The sequence below is a fragment of the Vipera ursinii genome (assembly GCF_947247035.1).
Source record: "Vipera ursinii genome assembly, chromosome: 1".
Taxonomy (NCBI): Eukaryota; Metazoa; Chordata; class Lepidosauria; order Squamata; family Viperidae; genus Vipera; species Vipera ursinii.
In genome coordinates, this window is record NC_139512.1 from 123,293,069 (window position 1) to 123,309,554 (window position 16,486).

Below are 16,486 nucleotides of genomic sequence, written 5' to 3' on the forward strand. Positions count from 1 at the left end.
GGAGGTCGGGGGCAATCCTAAGCTCCACGGGCAGCTGGTTCCAAAGGGCAGGCACACCCACAGAGAAGGCCCTTCCCCTGGGTGTTATCCGCTGACAGTCTTTTATCGGCGGCACCCTGAGAAGACCCTGTGGGACCGCACTGGACGAAGGGAGCTTGATGCCGGCAGCAGGTGTTCCCTCAGATATCCCAGACCCAAGCCATTCAGGGCTTTATAGGTCATCACCAGCACCTTGAATCTCACCCGGAGGGCAACTGGAAGCCAATGCAGCTCGCGGAGTAGAGGTGTTACATGGGAGTATTGGGAAACCCCCATCACAACTCGCGCGGCCGCATTCTGCACCAGCTGAAGCCTCCGAGTGGTCCTCAAGAGCAGCCCCATGTAGAGAGCGTTGCAGTAGTCTAGATGGGAGGTCACGAGCACATGAGTGACTGTGTGTAGGGCATCTCGGTCCAGATAGGGTCGCAACTGGCGCACCAGGCAAACCTGGGCAAAAGCCCCCCTGGCCACGGCTCCTATATGATCTTCAAAATTGAGCCGTGAATCCAGGAGGACGCCCAAGTTGTGAGCCCTATCAACGGGGGTTAACACCTCACCCCCCCATCATTAAAGGTGGAATAATCTGGTTAGCCCAAGATGCCAATACGCACAGCCACTCAGTCTTGGTGGGATTGAGACAAAGCCTGTTTCTCCCCATCCAGACCTGAACTGCCTCCAGGCAACGGGACATCACGGCGAGGGCATCGCTGGGTTGGTTCAGGGTGGAGAAAAACAGTCGGGTATCATCAGCGTACTGATGATACCCCACCCCGAAACCACGAATGACCTCACCGGCTTCATGTAGATGTTGAACAGGAGGGGAGAGAGAACCGACCCCTGAGGAACTCCACAAGCGAGAGGCCTCGGGGTGGATCTCTGCCGTCCAGTCAACACCGACTGCGAGCGGCCCAGGAGATAGGAGGAGAACCACCGTAAAACAGTGCCTCCCACTCCCAACCCCCTGAGAAGCTGCAGAAGGATACCATGGTCGATGGTATCGAAAGCCGCTGAGAGATCTAATAGGACTAGGACAGAGGAGCAACCCCTGTCCCAAGCCTGCCAGAGATCATTCACCAGTGCGACCAATGCCGTCTCCGTGCTGTACCCAGGCCTGAAACCCGATTGGTACGGGTCGAGATAATCAGTTTCCTCCAGGAACAGAGGAAGCTGATGCGCCACCACACTCTCAACAACCTTCGCCAAAAAGTGAAGGTTGGAGACTGGATGATAGTTATTTAAAACAGCCGGGTCTAGGACAGGCTTCTTGAGAAGGGGTCTCACCACCGCCTCCTTCAAGGCAGCGGGGCTGACACCCTCCTTCAAAGAAGCAGTTATTACTGCCTGGAACCAACCTCATGTCCCATCCCAAGCCGCACAAACCAGCCAGGAGGGGCACGGATCCAACAAACAGGTGGTGGAGCTCAGTCTCCCCATGATCCTGTCCACATCATCAGGGGAAACAGGATCGAACTCAGTCCAGATAACATGCTCAAGACCGTCCGATTCCACCACGTCAGACTCCGCCCAGTCAGAGTCCAAGCCGGCCCGGATCTGAGCGATTTTGTCCGTCAGATGATGACTAAACTCCTCGGCCCGTCCCTGTAAGGGATCCTCCCTCACCTCCTGATTAAGAAGGGAGCGAGTCACCCTAAACAGGGTGGCCGGGCGATTATCTGCGGACGCGATGAGGGCAGTGAAGTAATTAGCCCTCGCCGTCCTCATCGCAGCAAGATAAGACCTTATAAAGGTTCTTAGCTGCAATTGGTCAGATTCGGAACAGCTGGACCTCCAACCGCTCTCTAGACCCCGTCTCCGATGCTTCATCTCCCGGAGCTCTGCAGAAAACCATGGAGCCCAACGGGATCTGCGCCAGGTCAGAGGTCACAAGGGTACAACACAGTTGAGTGTCTCAGTGGCCGCCTTTTCCCAGGCATCCACCAAGGCATCAACTGGGCTGTGAGTGAGGGTGATAGGTACAGACCCAAGCGCCATCTGGAACCATTCAGGGTCCATTAGGCGCCTGGGGTGGAACCATTTAGTTGGTTCTGCCGCCCAGCGGCGGCGGGTGGCATAATGGAAGACCAGCCGCAGGAGATGATGGTCGGACCATGACAGGGGAATAATGTCCGGTAAACCCCCTCCTAAATCATCCAACCACTGTCCAGATAGGAACACCAAGTCGAGAGTGTGACCCTTCACATGAGTCAGGCCTTGAATTACCTGGGTCAGGTCCATGGCCGTCATGGAAGCCATGAACTCCCGGGCTGACTCCGATGACCCTCCCAGGGAAGGCAGGTTGAAGTCACTCAGCACTATAAGCCTGGGGAACTCCACCGCCAACCCTGAGAGGGTGTCAAGCAGTTCGGGCAGAGCTGTTGCCACACAGCTGGGTGCCAGGTATGTAAGCAACAAGCTCATCTGAACCTGAGAACCACATCTCAAGAGGAGGGACTCACTCCCGCCAATCTGGACAATGGCGGTCTCCCGCGGACATAGAGTCTCCCTGATAACCACTGCCACCCCACCGCCCCTACCCTGAGCCCGTGGCTGGTGTAGCACATGGAAACCTGGGGGGCATAACTCGGTCAGAGGGATCCCTCCCTCCGAGCCCAGTCAGGTTTCCGTAATGCATGCCAGATCCGCGGGTTCCTCCTTGATCAAGTCACGAATGAGGGGAGCCTTATTAACAATGGATCTGGCATTAAAATATACCAGCCTAAGCTCAGGGGCCTGATCACTCTCACCCCCGGGCAAAAGGGTGCTAGCCAGAGGGTCAGAGCGCGTCACCACTCGCAAGCAGCGGGGGCGCGATCCCAGATGTTAATACGGCCCTCCGTGCACACACCTGCTGCCATTCCCTATCGTCGTGGGGATTTGAAGCCCCACCCCAACACTTCCAGAACCAGCCGCCTCTGACCCAAACCTCGTCCCACCGGGACCCCAAACCGGCCCAGACTGAGTGCCGGTTAATAATTCCCTCCCCTCCCTCACCCTCCGTAACCTATTAAAATAACTGGCTAAAAAGTGAATCAGAGGCCTCTTAATACGTCTCCACTCGAGGCCCCTATCTAAGCCCAGCCATCTCTCGGGGTCCCAACAATTGGGCCCGTCATAAGAGGAGTGTAGAAAAGGGCAGCGGGTCGAACCCAGGAGGGAGAAACCCCCCTGAGGGCATACAAGTCAGCTCCAGAATAGTACAAGGGAGCCATGCAATAATAAAAGATGTCCGCATAGGGTTGATGTTAATAATGGGCGGATTGATGGTATTCATAGCAAAAGTCCGGTAGATGTATCCCAGTCCAATTAGTCCAACTCAGCTCTCACCTGGGTGGAACTCAGAGAAAGAGACCCCAACTGTCCTCTCACTATGGCTGAGGTATCTAGCCTGTCATGGACAAAATGAGGAATCCCAGGGTAAACCTACCCCAACTGGTCTCTCTCACCAGTGGGGCGGTTGATGAACAGTCCCAGACCATCCTCCCACCACGGTCCAGTCCCAGGTCCAGTCCGGAAAATTAATGGGAAGCACTAGCCCACACCGGGCATTAAAGCGTAATCCTGGCCGATCTTCGGGCCATAGTAATGTCTGCCAACCAGCATAGGGAGAAGGGCCAAGCCCCGGCCGATCTTCAGGCCGCCTGCCAATTACCGCCATTCTGGGGACGGGGGGCAAAAACATTCCCCCTACAAACACCCTACAATGACCAAAGGCAGTTCCATCCCCAAATCCAGGCATCCACCGGCAATCCAGCAAATCCACAGCGGTAGGATGAAACCACGGCCAATTTCCGGGCCGGGAAACCACCGCCGCCATTCGGGGAGAGGGAGGGCCCCGTGCCGCCGAAACAGCGCCAGCCAGCTGATATAATTCCCAGCTCCAAACCGAGTCTCGGGATTGCTCGATTGTCACCGCTGCTCCTCCGACAGGCAGGGGGTGTCCATGGCAAAAGGTAAAAGGCAAAAGGCAATAGAAAGAGCCTGCAGAACAAGCTTTGGCCATTTTCCGAGCCAGGAAGCCACCACTGCCACTCACGGGAGAGGGAAGTCTCCGCGCCGCCGACAGCAGCACCCGCCAGCTGGTACGAATCCCAACTCCAGCCCGAGTCCTCGAGTCATCCGATCGTCGCCGCCGAATTATCCTTAATTCATCAGGATTCCCCACTGTTTTACTTCACTTCCCCACTAAGTGTCAATAGCATCCACTTTTTCACAGGAGAGAAGATAGAGTTGGGAGTATTATTAGGTCAAAGTCAAATCTACACCATGATGACACCAGAACACTGTGAATCAAAATTATTCTGAACTAGATCACGAAAACATTTGTCCTATTCTACTGTCCTCTTCAGTGGAGTCACATTTTGCAAGATGGAATATTGATTAATTCGCTAGAGTGTAACTGTATCACTTCAGAGCCAGCCTGATGTAGTGATTAAGGCATCAGTCTAGAAACCAGGAGACCAGGCGTTCTACTGCTACCTTAAGCACAAAACCAGCTGGGTGACCTTGGGCCAGTCCCTTTCTCTTAGCCCTAGGAAGAAGGCAAGTGCAAACCATTTCTGAACTCTTTCCAAACTGCAGAGACTGGTCCAGCTAATTGCCAGGTGTCAAAACTGACCGGAAAACTGATTCAACACACATGCACACGTGTATGCACACGCATGTGTGTGCTTCTGCTTTCTGCCTCATTACAAAAATTTGCCTTGTTTTTCTTACTTGGGTATTTTACTGTTGATTCTTAACAAATTACATTGTACTGTTAGTTGTTAACGCTGCTAACAACGGATGTTCTTGCTTTGACATTAGTATTGGAACAAAGGAGATTCAAGGATATCCATTAAGCTGCCACTCATGTCAATGTAGTTCAAGTGTAATTCTTGGACTATTTTGGATGTGCCTGGTGGGGAAGATAAAGATGCACAATACATTACTCAGCTAAGAGCTGTAGTTTGATGCCTTCCTCCTCTTCTTCCCATGAATACAATTGACTCTGAATACATCCCCAGTATTCCCCTATTATGATTAGTTTACTTCTCGCCTTTATTTTCTACAGCTCAAAATGGCATACATAATGTCCCAGTTTCCTATTTTCCTCACAACAATAATCCTGTGAGGTTGGTTGGGCTGAAAGAGAATATTCTTAATATTCTTGAGAATATTTTGAAAGAATGCACATCTCCTGGTTTCTAACCTGACACCTTAATCCAGGGGTGTCAAACTGCAGGCCCACGGGCCAGTTGCATCATAGGGAGACCGTGCCCACCCCATCTCCAGCAATGCAAAAAACATTGCGATACTTTGTGACACGTGACGTGATGTGGCAAGTTTGACACCTATGCCTTAATCACTACACTCAACTGTCTCTTTTATGATAAATATTTTTTTAACAAAAATCAGTGAAGAGGTCTGTCATAATAGCAAAGAGACTTGAGGAACCTTAAAGTTTAAGTAATCTGGAAGGCATAAACTTTCCCCGAAAATAATCTCTACGGTACCATAAGATACTGCTATTTTAAAAAATAAAAAATAAAGGGGGGGGGGCGGGAGAGCACAATGACTGCTACTTCATCTCTGTCCACAAGAGGGAAGCACAGATTAGAGGTTGTCTTAAACTAGTCTCTGGCTGGCAATAGAAAGTTTCAAGTGAAAAAAGGGATGAGTTACAGAGCGTTATATAAACTGCACAAGTGATCATAAAAGTGCTTTATTATACTTCCATCATGAAGTATAACAACCACAGAGTACACCTATCAGAGAAATGGACAAATATGACATGGAAATGTACACAACGTGCACAAATTCCGGCCCTGTCTATCATTGCAGCTTTTTTCACATCCTTGGGATAAAAAAAGAAAAAATCTACAGACGTTCACAGAAGCATTTCAAGAGTTTGCAAGAATCATTAGCAAGGAATTATTTTTAAAATGCCTACCTATCTGGTACATCTATCTAACCCTGGCTGATTTGAATTTTTGAATAAATATTAAAAGGATTGCTGGGGGTAGGGGAGATATACCTATCAATGTGTCTTAATTTGCTAAGAACCCAACAGACAAAACCCTTTGGCCAACATTTGTACATCTTTTTCTCTGAAGTTTTCAGTCTGTGCCAAGGTTCATTTTGCCATCTTTTTCTTAAAGGTCTGGGAGTATAGCCACCTAGAGATGGTTTGGCAGCACATCCTATTCCAGCATCTCCTAAGCTTAATTTACTTCTGATCATTAAAACAAACAGCAATTAAAGGTCTCAGAAGAGGCTATTATTGATGCATCTTAGCCAAGTAGAGCCCACCCTTGAGATAAAATTAAAAAATGATAATCAATGTTGATGGGATCTCTGACCACAAAAACCTCTTTCAGTTCCTACAACTTTTTTCTTTCTGCCTTGGATTTGCATCTGTGCATGGACACATGGGCAGATGTGGTTACTCATCCCAAACGTTAAAAATAGGATCAACATTTCACATTAATAACATGGTGTGATACTTTTTCAAGCATCCAGCAGATTGAAATATTTTCATTGGTCCTTGTTCCAAAGGAGCCTTGTTGCTAGCCAAGGCATATTTATTTGTAATGCCTGCTTTTGATGTCAAGAATGTGCCCCATTATTCCACTCTGTTCCTCTAGTTAAATTCTAATACCAAGAGAAGAACATTTTCTTCTTATAGTCAGACAGAAAGCAACTTGCATTAGAGTTTTTCAGATGATCCAAACTGCACTTTCTCATTGGCAGGATCCCTTTCTCAGCACCCTCTCAATCCCCCAAACATGGAACATAATATTAACAGGGACACTTGTTCCCCGAAGCTATTCAGAGGCTACATGAGGATGTCTGAGAGCTTCTGATTTCATTAATCTTGATCTGTAAAAGGGAATAATTAAGGAGAAAGAGTGATCAGGAATCTAGATTGATTCATTGACCGAAATGGAGCTGGGGAAGACAAAATAAAGAGAAATATTAAATCCTGGACAGGATATAGATGGGATTATCTAAGAGAGACTTTTTAAAGTAATCCCATCTATTCAGGTCTTTCAGCACTGGATCAATGAAAGTGGTATTTTAGGAGGCTACAAAAGAGCTAGGTTACCATGTCCGTTCCTTAAAAAATTTAGAAATTACTGGTAGCTATAGATACATGGGACGCGGTGGCTCAGTGGGTTAAGACACTGAGCTTGTCGATCAAGTTGGCAGTTTGGCGGGTCGAATCCCAAGTGCTGCGGAACAGAGTGAGAGCCTGTTACTCGTCCCTTCTTCTGCCAACCTAGCAGTTCGAAAGCACGTAAAAATGCAAGTAGAAAAATAGGGACCACTACACTGGGAAGGTAACAGCGTTCCGTGCGCCTTTGGCATCTAGTCATGCCAGCCACATGACCACGGAGACATCCTTGGACAAGCGCTGGCTCTTCGGCTTTGAAACGGAGATGAGCACCACCCCCTAGAGTAGGAAACAATTAGCACGCATTTGCGGGGGAACCTTTACCTTTACCTTTACCTTATAGACACTTGGGTGGAGAAATGTTCTGACAATGACTGCTTGACAATTATGTCATTGTGCCTTTTGCCAACTGTGCTGATTGATTTACTAAAGAAAATTTAGTAAGACACTCTTTTTTTGAGTGTAGTTTTCCTGGACACATCCATATAGAGTTTTATGGGTATGCAATCTAGTTGTTTGCCATTGTTGCCTTCAGGAATTTTTCCCCCCACTTATCGGTATAGCCTAGGGGTGTCAAACTCGCCACCTCATGTGATGTGTCATGACGTAGCATGACTTTTTCTCCATTGCCGGAGCTGGGGTGGGCACGGTTTCGGTATGACGCATCCGGCCCGTGGGCTGGCAGTTTGACACCCTTTGTATAGCCTATAAGCAAGGATTTTCTGCTGATCTCCCATTGAAATACTAAGCCCATTCCTGCTTGGTTTTTCTAAGCTAGATGCTTTTTTCTTCATAGAGTGTGTTTGTTAATCATTACAAATCACAGTTCCTATGTTGGCTCCAGCAGAAATAGCAGCATGAATGAGCTAAGTATAGCCTACATATTTTGCCTCCTTTTTGCTGGTCTTAGAAATAGTATCGTACTGCATTTTGCAGAAGGAATTGCAACTTACTTTCCACCCTGTTGGGAGACAGGGCACCAAGCCTTGACTACAGAGCTAAGCAAACTCAGTCCCAAGAGTACATGTGGCCTCTGAAGCCCTTTCTATTTCTGAAGGAGAAAACTTTTGTAAACCTCCAGACAGGCTGAACATGATTTGGAAAAAAGGAAGCAATTCTCTCCCAAATGTAAAGGGAATCAAAAATTCTATTTGCATTATGTAGATGTACTCATGTTGCATATAACTCACCCACTGTGATTCAAAGGCGTTTTTCAGAAGGCAACTGGACTTTCTTGGGGTTTGTTTTTTCTTTGAAAATGTTTTGCTTCTTATTCAAGAAACTTCTTCAGTTCTGGAGAAACTGAGGAAGCTTCTTGGAGGAGAAGTGAAACATTTTCAAGGAAAGAAGAAGAAGAAAATCAATTTGCCTTTTGAAAAGCACCTTTGGGACAACCATGACCTGGATGATGGAGAATCTCCACAGACGTCCATTAACTGTGCTTTTGACATTTCAGTTTATTTACCAGGAACTAATGTAACATTTGTAAGAGGCATCTTATGCTGTAGCATTTTATTATTCAGCACTCAAAGTAGTTGAATGCTCAAATATCTGGGTTGCAGAGAATATGAAAGCTCTGGCCATGATGGCTGCTCATTCAAGTTGTTGCTTAATGCTTCAATAAATCCATAGATCCCCCAAAGTCCTCAGTACTTTTTTGCCTGTATCTTTCTTGGTGCTTCCGTCATATAAGCAATGCAGGCCATTGGACAGCTTCCACATTTTCCTGATTTGGGGAAGGCATTGTGTGAGTGGGACATAGACATTTTCAATAATGAAATAGCCTGGTTCTCTGAGTGGGCTGGGTTAGGCCCACCTCACTTCAGGGCAGAGAAAGCAACACAGTGACCTTTAAAAGAGTACATCTTCTACTTAGGTGGAAATGGATTGCCTTGAAATTGCCAGTCCTTTCGGTGTGTGTGTTTTGTGTTTTGTTGTTGTTGTTGTTGTTTTTCTAAATGCAAATGCTACTTCAAGATTTAAGAAGCAGTGGAAGATGAAATATTTCTTGGTAAGCTAGGCCCTACATACTCAAAATAAGATGAATGGAAATTCCCTTGAAAAACATTTTCAGTTGATAAATTCCATTTTTCTACGTCTGCCAAGTCTTGAAGTGGGGAAAATGTTTTCCATAACTCTGGAATCTTGGGATTCAAGAAAAGAGTTACTTGGAGTGGGCTTAGCCAATTTTCCACAATCTTGGGCAGGACAGGGGAAAGATCATGAACAGAAAAACTTGGGATTGTAGCTTTATTCTTTTTTTCATTACTCAGTTTGAAGATAGCAGGAGATTAATACCAGTATATGCCTGTCTCAGAAGGCAGGTAATCAGGAAGGTGAAGTCCAAACATTTGCAATCAACTGATGCAAAAAGGGCTTTCAAACAACCAGCCTTTCAGTCTCCAATCACTTCTGACTCCAATTTATCCAATTATGATTGCTTCAGGCTATTCTGCCATTTCTGGGATTTTTATTTATTTGTTTATTTGGAAACTTGAGACACTATGAGGACTGGCATGTCTATATGCAGGAAACCTCCAGTATTGCTTCCTTTGGACTAACAGCAGACAGCAAAGGATTGCCAACCAATCAGTATTCAAACATAAGCCAGATATGTGGCCAGACATCTTTCCACTCTTCAAAAAATCAAGAGGTAGATTATCTCATCAAAACTTAGAAAAGCTAAATCTAGCCCATTCAGACAATAGCATTCACTGCAAAATAATTCATATTTTCCAGTGACTGGAAAGCATGGATTGGAATTCGGCACTTTTGCAAGCCTCCTTCCATAATATCATATAATCTGCGGGAGGGACTGTTTGGGAAACAGGCACAGAGTTAGCATATCAGTTCTTTATCATATCTTCATCCCAGTCTGAAAGTGACCTAAGGGAATGGAGTAGGCTAGGTTCTATTCATCATGGGATTATATTAGAAATAATTCTCATGAAATCAAATCATTTCCCACCATAAAATTTTGAAGAATGACAACATAGATGAATTTATCTGGGCTGAGAAGCAGTGTCGATCCTGATTAGTAGTTGTAGGGGGCCCTCCAGAGAATATCAGAGCTGTAATCATAAAAACCATCACTCCCTCTCTCTCAGTAGAATAGAGTCATCTACCGTCATGGCTTCATGGCTTTACAAAAGGCTTATATGGTTGGGGAAGGGGAGGAGGAGGCAGTGATAACTTCAGAGAGACCTATCTGTGGGAGATAGGCAGTACTGCAAGTAATCTTGCTGTGTCATTTTAGTGTTTTATATAGATCATAACTAGCACCTTGAATTGCATCTGAAAGTCTGCTGGAAGCCAGTGTAGCTTGCAATGTAGTTAAATGGGCGTATTGTAATGCAGCCGTTACTACTCCCACTGTTATACTCTGGACAAATTGCAGATTCTGAAAGGTCTTCAAGGACACCCCCATTTGAACCTAATCACAGAAATCCAACAAGAGGCAATTTCCACTTGAGTGATAATCTCCCAATCCAGAAATGGGTGAAACTGGTTCCCAAAATGGAGCTATGCAAAAACCGTCCTGACAGTGGTTGCCACTTGCTCCTCCACCAGGAGCTATGAGTCTAGACTCTAGGAGAACCTCACAGCACCCTGGTTCTGAAAAGTTACAAGGTCTTTGATTGGCATGCAGTGGTCTGGTCTTAATAGAGTCACTGACTGAGATATTGCCAGTCACTAAAAACATCTGTAGAAAAATGTTCCTCAGAGTTACTGCTGAATTACATAGGTTTGTTTAGCATTTACAGGATGGTGTTGTTCTATGTCTTTTCCAGCAAATAAAATATATGTCCTTTGTTTCCATAAACAAATTTTGCCCTGGTAAACCTAAGATTTCATTTACCTAACATCTCATGATCCAGTCAAATACCTGATGACTTTAAGAAAATGAAATAAAATTAATGAAGAGAAGTCCTATTAGGGTTTTTTCTTTCCCACTCTGTACAACTGTTCAGTTACTCAACTAAAATAAGAAATAAGAGTTAACTTATTTTATCCATCATACTTTTATTCCATCATACTTACATTCTTAGGTTTTGTAATGGAGAACTCCTGACCTGACTCTGGGTTTGTTAGGAAAATACCAGGTAGGAACTAATTATTGATTTGTGTAAAGTAGTAACTCAGCAAAATTGCTGAAAGGTATAATTGAAAGAAGAAAAGAGAGGATTACACCCAACAAAGGTTTTAATTTCTAGGGCATAGGTCCTGATCTATTATAACTCCAAGGGAACTAAACCATGCTGCAGATTGGTACTGACTGGCCATCGCCAGTAACAAAAATTGGTTTATCTTCCTTCCTGTTAATTTAACACAAATCTTTAGATAAGATTTCTCCTGTTGATCTAAATAGCAATATCTGTGATGAACAGTTCTTAGGTATTCAACTGTTTATGTCCAAGATTTTGCATCTAATTGGGGGTTTGCTCTCCATTTTCAAGCCACATATTCTAATAATTGCATAAAAAGCTATGTAAGAAAACAAGGTAACCATAAGAATATTCATTCAAAAAAATACTCCTTTAGGTTCAGATATCATACTAAGCCATATTTTGATTTAATAAAGTTTTTTGAACATGTTGTAGTAGTTTGTAAGATATTTTACATCATTGTAAGAAATAAACATTGTTGCAAACAAAAAAATGGCTTGGATAATACATAACCCTAAACCATGCTTTACTTTCATTACAGTTTAGTAAACAAGCCATAATGGTCTGGACCATCCTTAAAGTCATGCCACAAGCCATGCTTTTCAAACCACATTGGTAAGGTTCATGCACTAATGCAAATTAAAAGCCAAAACCCACAGTGTCTTAATGCAATATGTAAATCCAGATTGAGAAAGGGCAAAATGTTTAAGCACAGCATTAATTAAACTATCTAGTTTTGACTAGCATTAAATAGAACAAAGTGGAGGGCAGGGCCATGTTAACAGTTTAAATGTTTTCTGACAAGTAATCAAAGAGAACCTTAGGCATCAAGAAAACACTCAAAAACCACTCTCCCAGAACATGGTGATCATTCAAAATGTTAAAACATCATGTTCCTGAGGACCCAGTCTGGAAGTTAGAATTCTTCAATCATTTCTGACTTATCAACTATTTCCAACCAAGTCAATGTTTTACAACTAGAATTTTGGCAAGTACTTTCCAAGAATTCTACTTTCTTCCTGTTTGAGTCTCACCCAGTCTCTTCTTCTAAATAGATTAGTTGTTACCAGGATTTAAAGAGAAAAATTATTGGGAAAGGGGAAAAAATGGGGCCTGGCACAAGCCCGAATGTTTTCACATGTTATGCACTAGAAAGCTGAAAGTGATGATCCGAATATCTTTCATCAATATGCTATTAATTTAACAGTTAATGGTTTTCAGGTTAAAATGGTTAATACTTTCCCCAATGAATTAAGACTTAATCCAGTTATTTATTTTTTATGACTGCTGGGTTCCAGAGTTCAAACCACACTCATATTTTAAGCCCAGACTATCACATCAACATTTGAAAAGCATTCCTTTTATTCTTCATCCATTAATAAAAAAAAGTAAAAACTAGAGACTCATTCCTCCTGTTTCACGAAGAACCGTTGATGATCAATTTTCAACCAGCTACATATCCACCTAATTGTCATGCCATCTAGCCCATGTTTAACTAACTCACTAGTCAGAGCATGTCATGGGCTATTGATCTAGGCTTCTCTGCCTAAATATTTCCCAATGTCCCAGGGTCTTTCCCATTACTTAACCATGGCACAAGTATTCCTTGGCAGCATTTTTTTTCTGCCATGTCTCCATATACTACCTTCATTTTATGACAAGGCAGGCATAAGCCACCCTTAGCTGCATCTGTGTTGAAGCTGTTCTTTTCCCCTCCTTCCAGCCGTGAATGTTGATGCCCATAACCTTGGAGGAAAATCAAGTAGCCTGAATAGACTAGGATCAAAGGACACAGAGATGGGGAACAGGATAACAAATTTCCGCACAGGTACAGTTTTCTGCTGACTCAAGGAAAGCAGCAGTTCAGGATTTTAAGACAACAGAACTCACTAGATTTAAAGAACATCCATTCCTGGTGCCAGCTTGTCCACAAGGGCATCAATGTGACATTTCCTCATCCTTTTCAAGGTCTTGGTTATGATCTTTAGGTCCTTACATGGCATGGGTCCGGGTTACCTCAGGGACCACCTGCTGCCGGCGTCAACTCCCCTCCGCCCTGTGCGTTCCCACAGAGAGGGCCTCCTCAGGGTGCCTTCGATAAGGGAATGCCGACTGGCGGCCCCCAGGGGGAGGGCCTTCTCTGTGGGCGCTCCGGCACTATGGAATCAACTGCCGGTGGAGCTCCGGATGACATCAGACCTCCGAACCTTCCGTCGCGGCCTGAAGACCCACTTATTTGAATTAGCTGGTCTGGCCTGATGGGGGAACATGGGCTTTTAAAATTGTTGTTTTTAGCATTGTATTATTGTTTTTTAACTGGGCATTGGTTTAATCTTATTTTAACTTTTGTATCATAATTTATATATGCCCTGTGAACCGCCCTGAGTCCCTAGGGAGAAGGGCGGTATACAAATTAAATAAAATCTAAATCTAAATCTAAATCTTTTTTGTTTTTCACGCTTCCCCCCCCCCCACCTTTCCAAAGATAAGATCCCTGGGCAGGTCCTCTTCTAACCTTCTTCAACCTGATACCTTTCCCAGGTGGTCAGGTTACAAGCTGACCTGGGCTCCCTAGTGGTGGGAAGCAACGGTAGCCATCATGTACCTCATTCAAGGAACTCAGTAAAGTGTTATTCATTTTCCTCTTTCATTAGGAGTTTCCCAGAGAAATGGCAAAAACTGAGAAAAAGTTTCCTCTGGGAATATCTATTTTGCAAGTGAAAACTCTCCTTTTTTTTCTCTGTCTCTTTCTGTTTGCACAAATGACCCAACATTTACTTTAGTATTCAAAGGGATGAAAAGCCCCTTAGAGGCCAGAAAGTCTGTTAAGGAAAATAACTCATAAGGAAAGAGCTAAGTGCTTGTTTCTCCATTCCCATCCAGTTGCTTTAGGCTTTGATAAAAAGCAAAAAAAAAAAATGCAGAGGGAAAATATTCAAAAGATTGTCAAGTATTGTTTGCCTCTTAGCCCCATGCTGACTGACAGGGGAGACCAAGTTGACTAACAATAGGGATTTTAGAAATATCAAGGGACCATTAATCAAAAGGCAAGATCATTAAAGCAGCACAATATCCCTTTCTGTATATTTGGAGAATTGCCCCCTGCCCCCCTCCCCATCCCAACTGTTTTAAGACCAAGAGGTGAAGAGACCAGTCAGTGATCACAATAACAACATTATGCAGGGGAAATAACATTTTAAACTCTTTCTACAGCTTGGATTAATTAACAGAAATCAAACTATTGCTCATAAATAGTTAACTGATAGAGACCATAAAAGGGTGGCTAGTGAATTCCAGGCTCTAAGCACAATGTTCTAGCCTTCCTGCATATTGGGGGGGGGGGGGAGACAGAGAGACACAAAGGAGAAAGAATTTGGCTGGACGAGACCCACTTAGCCTGAAAGACAAATAATAAATGACTTTGCAACATTTCACATGAAAAACTAGCTTTGCTACATAAAAAGGGGGATTCATCATTTCTATTTTGAATAAAAGTTATTACAAGCTGTCAAATGTTGGTATAGCTCAGCATCCCAAATTTAAGAGACTTTTGAGTGGAAGCAGGTAGTCGGACTTAGGCTACCCAAAGTCCAGAAAAGCTGGACAATCAGCTTGATTTGGAAGTCTCTGGGGATTTAAAAATGCTGGAATGATTTGGACTTTACTGGGTACCAGTAGACCTACATTTCATTCTCCCAACATTTTCATGGTTGGAGGAGAATGCTGACTAAATATGTTTAAAAACAGTTTCAAAACAGTCTCCCAGGTAAACAACGGATCAGTTTTACCTCATGAAGGTACAGTGTGTAGTAACATAGACCAGCAAGACTAATCCAGGAGTAGAGACTTGCAAAAAGCAATGAAAGCTGCTTTATTGGCAGTGGAAAGTCATGGAGGTTTAGAAGTCACAAACTGGATTGGGGAGATATCATTATCAGGCTGGTGGCATCACTTATTCACCTGGGTTAATTTTGAAGAAAAGCCAAGTAGATCAGCCTTGATAGTACTTGGATGGATTCTGAAGAAAATCCAGGTTTTCCTCATTCAAGAAGAAAGAAATGCCAAACCACCTCCATTGCATATGTCCGTGTCATCATCCACGAACTGAACTTAATTTGAGGTCAGATAGAGGTCTTTGAACTATGAATTGAGGTCTTTGAACTATGGTGCTGGAGAAGACTCCTGCGAGTCCCTTGGACTGCAAGGCGATCAAACCAGTCAGTCCTAAAGGAGATCAACCCTGACTGCTCTTTAGAAGGCCAGATCCTGAAGTTGAAACTCAAATACTTTGGCCACCTAATGAGAAGGAAGGACTCACTGGAGAAGAGCCTAATGCTGGAAAACGTTGAGGGCAAGAGAAGAAGGGGATGACAGAGAATGAGGTGACTGGATAGAGTCACTGAAACAGTAGGCATGAGCCTAAATGGACTCCAGAAGATGGTAGAGGACAGGAAGGCCTGGAGGAACATTGTCCATGGGGTCCCGATGGGTCAGACACAACTTCACAACTAACAACAACAGAGGTCTTTATCTTTCTTATTGTTACTACATTCTTTCTGAAGCAAGCACTACAGAGATCTAAAATAAATTCCAAAGGAATAGCCATCCATAACACATTCGATACAGTTGTCCCAAACCAATAAAACTGTCTTATTATGTATGTTTCACACATGGTTTCCAGATTACACTGGGAATGAGTTTCATTCCATCAATAAATGTATCAAGGAATATATCCTCTTTTGATTTTGAATAGCACCTGAAGCTCTAGAAATAATCTTATCCAGATTAGGTGACTTGATTTGATTTGATTTGATTAAATTTATATGCCGCCCTTCTCCCTGAGGACTCAGGGCAGCTCAAAACCATAAAAATTAAAAAACATAAAGTAAAAAATTTAAAAAAGAATTAAACAATAGATGCAATAAATGCAAGACAATTTAACCCAGTAAAAAGCCTAATTAAAAAACATAGTCAGTTCAGGCCCGCTTGTTGGAACAACCAGGTCTTCAGGTCACGGCAGAAGGACCGAAGGTCAGGGGCCATCTGCAGCTCCGGGGGTAGTTCATTCCAGAGGGTCAGTGTGCCCACAGAGAAGGCTCTCCCCCTGAGGGTCGCCAGCCGGCATTGC

The 16,486-nt window shown here is 44.1% G+C and overlaps 1 long non-coding RNA gene across 1 annotated transcript in view; it reads right to left on the minus strand.

Moving 5' to 3' along the window:
- LOC310632618 overlaps nt 1-16,486 on the minus strand; it is a 378,391-nt gene that overhangs the window by 121,715 nt on the left and 240,190 nt on the right. The gene's annotated exons all lie outside the window — the stretch shown is intronic.